Source organism: Myotis yumanensis, unplaced genomic scaffold, assembly GCF_028538775.1.
Source record: "Myotis yumanensis isolate MYYU_CA2020_CCGP unplaced genomic scaffold, mMyoYum1.0.hap1 SCAF_18, whole genome shotgun sequence".
In the NCBI taxonomy this organism is placed as follows: domain Eukaryota; kingdom Metazoa; phylum Chordata; class Mammalia; order Chiroptera; family Vespertilionidae; genus Myotis; species Myotis yumanensis.
The window spans coordinates 8931486-8936274 of NW_027223769.1; the positions used below are offsets into that span (position 1 = coordinate 8931486).

Here is a 4789-nt window from a genome sequence, read left to right on the forward strand (position 1 = left end):
AGGCACCCCAGTAGAGACCCCCACCCTGAAGGGGCTGTGGACAGCCTGCAAACAGCCATCAGCCTCTCACCCAGGCTGGCCAGGCACCCCAGTGGGACCCCCACCCTGATCCAGGACACCCTTCAGGGCAAACCAGCCAGCCCCCACCGTGCACCAGGCCTCTATCCTATATAATAAAAGGGTAATATGCAAACTGACCCTAACAGCAGAACCTCTGGGAATGACTGGTCACTATGACACACACTGACCACCAGGGGGCAGATGCTCAATGCAGGAGCTGTTCCCTGTGGTCAGTGTGCTCCCACAGGGGGAGCTATGCTCAGCCACAAGCCAGGCTGATGGCTGCCAGCACAGTGGTGGTAGTGGGAGGCTCTTCCGCCTCAGCAGCGCTAAGGATGTCCAACTGCAGCTTAGGCCTGCTCCCCGCTGGCAAGTGGACATCCCTCGAGGGCTCCCGGGCTGCCAGAGGGATGTCTGACTGCCAGGTTAAGCCCAATCCCCCGGGGAGCGAGCCTAAGCCAGTAGGTGGACATCCCTCAAGGGGTCCCAGACTGTGAGAGGGCACAGGCCAGGCTGAGTGACGCCCCCCCCCCCCCCCCCCCCCGCCGAGTGCACAAATTTTTGTGCACCGGGCCTCTAGTTGTAAATAACACAGCTATGAACATAGGGGTAGGTACATTCTTTCTGATTGGTGTTTTGGGATTATTAGGATATATTCCCAGAAGTGGGATTACTGGGTCAGTTCCATTTTTAGTTTTTGGGGTTTTTTTTGAGGAAACTCCATACCGTTTTCCACAGTGGCTGCACCAGTCTGCATTCCCACCAACAGTGCATGAGGCTTCCACTTTCTCCATGTCCTCTCCAGCACTTGTTGTTTGTTGATTTACTCCCATTTGTTGATTTGTAGTCATTCTGGCAGGTGTGAGGTGATATCTCATTGTGGTTTTAATTTTCATCTCTCTCACGATTAGTGACAGTGAGCATTTTTTCATATGTCTATTGGCTATCTGTATGTCCACTTTGGAGAAGTGTCTATTCAGGTCCTTTGCCCGTTTTTTAATAGGATTGTTTGTTTTCTTGGTGTTGAGTTGTATACGTTCTTTATATATTTTGGAAATTAACCCCTCATCATGTATCATTGGCAAATATGTTCTCCCATACAGTGTGTTCCATTGATGATTTCCTTTGCTGTGCAGTAGCTTTTTATTTTGATGTAGTTCCATTTTTTTTTATGTTTTGCTTTGTTTCCCTTGCCCTAGGAGATATATTGGCAAAAATATTGCTACAAGAGATGCCTGAGATTTTACTGCCTATGCTTTCTTCTGGGATATTTATGGTTTTGCAACTTACACTTAAGCCTCTTATCCATTTTGAATTTATTCTTGTGTATGGTGTAAGTTGATGATCTAGTTTCATTTTTTGCATGTACCTGCCCAATTTTCCCAGCACCATTTATTGAAGAGACTGTCTTTACTCCATTGTATGCTCTTGCCTCCTTTGTCAAATATTAATTGACCATAGAGACATGGGTTGATTTCTGGGTGCTCTGTTTTGTTCCACTGATCTATATGCCTGTTCTTCTGCCAGTACCAAGCTGTTTTGGTTACAATGACCTTGTAGTATAGTTTGGTATCAGCTATTGAGATATCTCCAACTTTGTTTTTCATTCTCAAGATTACTGAGACTATTCAGGGTCTTTTTTGGCTCCATATAAATTTTTGGAATATTTGTTGTAAGTTCTGTGAAATATGCCATTGGTATTTTAATAGGACCAGAGTGCCGTGGCGGGTCCCTGCGCCTTGTCACCGTGGACAGCGGAGGGCTCCGGTGGAGGTGACAGAGCACATTGGCTGTGAGTCTGCCAATGCCCAGGTCCTGCAGGTGTCTGAGGCCTGTGCCGTGTTTGTGACGGGCAAGGAGAGCCGGGGCGCTCGAGGGGTGCGGGTGGACTTCTGGTGGCGCCGGCTGCGGGTCTCCCTGCGGCTGACCGTGTGGGCCCCGCTGCTGCCCCTGCGCATCCAGCTGACGGACACCACCCTGGAGCAGGTCCGCGGCTGGAGGGTGCCCAGCCCGGCGGAGGGGGTGCCGGAGGCCGAGGCAGCGGCCGGGGAAGAGGCCGAGCGGCGGCCCGGGGCTGCCGCCTGAAGTACCAGCGGGCGCGGGCGGGCGCTTCCTGGTCCCCTTTGGGGCCCACCCGCTGGACCGCCGCTGCCTCACCCACCTGCTCAGCCCCGACTGGCTGCTGGACGTGTCCCACCTCGTGGCACCGCACGCCCGCGTGCAGGACCCCCGCGTGGCGTCGCTGGAGGGCGGCCGGGTGCTGGTGGGTCTGGAGCGCGGGGTCACCTCCATCGAGGTGCGGTCCCCACTGTCTGACTCCATCCTGGGGGAGCAGGTGCTGGCCGTGACAGATGACAAGGTCTCGGTGCTGGAGCTGCGGGTGCAGCCGGTCATGGGCCTATCACTGGCCCTGAGCCGGGGCGCCGCCCACCCCCGGGAGGTCACAGCCACGTGCTGGGCGCAGTCAGCCCTTCCCGCCCCAAAGCAGGTGACAGCTGGGGGTCAGGGGGCTACGGAGGTGGCCCTGTCCCTGTGGCTGTCCTTCTCCGACCACACCCTGGCCCCCGCCGAGCTCTACCACCACCAGGACCTGGGACTCTCTGTCTCAGCTGAGGAGCCCAGCGCCATCCTGCCAGCCGAGGGGTGGGGTGCCCGGCTGGGGGGGGGGGGGGGTGGTGAGCGGGGCGGGCACCGAGGCGCTGCCTCTGCACGTGTCTCTGCACCCGCCAGAACCCTGCCACCGGGGCCGCCACCGCGTGCCCCTGGCCTCGGGCACCACCTGGCTCGTGCTGCCTCCGGCTCCCACCCTGGCCCCTGCCCTGCTGTCTAGTCCTGCCGGGTGTGGGGGGCAGCGGGCGTGTGAGGGGCAAGTTTGAGCGGACAGAAGAGGCCGGGCAGGAGGAGGAGGAGGAGGCAGAAGCGAGGGAGGAGGAGGGGGAAGAGGAGGAGATGGTCCCGCCCCTCAGCGGGTCACCAACCTGGAGCTGGGCATGTACGCCCTGCTGGGCATCTTCTGCCTGGCCATCCTCATCTTCCTGGTCAATGGGGTGGTGTTTGTGCTGCGCTACCAGCGCAAGGAGCCCCCTGACAGCGCCCCGGACCCCGCCTCCCCGCAGCTCCACAACTGGGTGTGGCTGGGCACCGACCAGGAGGACCTGGGCCGCCAGCTAGACCGGCAGCCCCCTGGCCCCATCAAGGGGGAGAGGGGCTGCCCCTGAGAGAGCGGGGGCGGGGAGACCCTGACCCTGGCCCCCGCACCTACCGCGTGCACCCCCGGAACCCCCAGCACCCTGGCACAGAAAGAAGCTGGGAGGCGCTGGAAGCGTGTAGAGTTCATGACGTTCACGCCAGCGCCCCCAGCCCAGCTGCCCGAGGAGCCCGTGGCAGCCCGTGCCATGCAGTCCATCCTGGTGGCGGGTGAGGAGGACATCCGCTGGGTGTGTGAGGACATGGGGCTGAGGGACCCCGAGGAGCTCCGAAGCTACATGGAGAGGATCCGGGGCAGCTCCTCACCCCCCGGCCTCCTGGCCCAGCCCGCCCAACAGCGGCCTCCTGCTCCTCCTCTGGTGCTCACTGGCCCAGTCCCCGCCTGGCCCCTCACCAGCCCCACCCAGGCCCCTGCTCTGCTCCTGGCCATGGACCGCGGTCGCGAGGAGGGGCTCACCCCCTTATTTATGAGAATCGTTTCATCTGATGTTGGTACAGAATAAATGGAGGAGGGAGCCCCCCCCCAAAAAAAGAAAAAAAAACATAACCCATATATATACTGTCTACAAGAGACCCACCTCAGAACAAAGAACTCACACAGACTGAAAGTGAAGGGATGGAAAAAACTTTTTCAGGCAAATGGAAATGAAAAAACAAACAAACAAACAAACAAACCTGGGGTAGCTGTGGAGAGTGGCTACAGCAATTGGATAGGTTCAAGAATCGGACTAATAAGAGGGCATGGTCTTCTCGTGGCAAAGCCATGTGCAGGTCCCAGCTTGGAGGGCAAAGTCCTCCCAGCATAATTTTAGCCAAAGGCTATGGTTGTAAGTTTACCTTATGGTCCGAACCTGTGATCCCAGGTGGCTGAGTGATGTAGGCTGTTGGACGTGCAGCAAGTGCTGCCAAAACAAAGCTTGATAGAGTTCTCAGGTGCATTGTAATTAAGTAGATTCAAAACTCATAAGAACATGTAAACATCTTGACCACGCCCTTGCTTTGCCTCATGGGATCTGACTATAAAATAAAGACTCAGCTTGCAGGCTGTGGCACTGTCTCTCCATCCAAGAACAGTGTCCTACCTGCCCTAACTGTATTCTCTTGTCTGTCTTTAATCCTTCACCACCCCTGCTCAATTTCTCCCTTGGCTGTGCTGGACGCAGTTCATATGGCACCCAACGTGGAGCCTAAGTACAGGGGAATTATAATTGTAAGGTGAAAGGACGCTCCAGTGAAGCACATGCAGAAAGCGAAAGTAAGGTAGGGAGTGAGGTTTGGAAGCAGCTGGGTGTAAAACATGGGAAATTCAGGATCTCAGGAAAGGGATCTCTAAAACAATACTCAAAGAAGCATAGTCAAATTCTTAAATTTCTTAAGTTTTGCTAAGGACTATAAAGCAAAAAATTGAAGTCCTGGTCAGCAGGATGCTTAAAGCTAAGCCAGGGCATTTTGCTGAGGACTGTAAAGCTAAAAATGGAAGTCAAAAGGACTGAAATGTAAATATCAAAGGTACTAGCTGAGA

At 55.8% G+C, this 4789-nt stretch overlaps 1 pseudogene; it reads left to right on the forward strand.

Annotated features, from left to right (window-relative positions):
- The first annotated feature begins 395 nt into the window (after window positions 1-395).
- On the forward strand, window positions 396-3770 carry LOC138997328 (transmembrane protein 132A pseudogene; annotated as a pseudogene).
- The last annotated feature ends 1019 nt before the right edge of the window (window positions 3771-4789 follow it).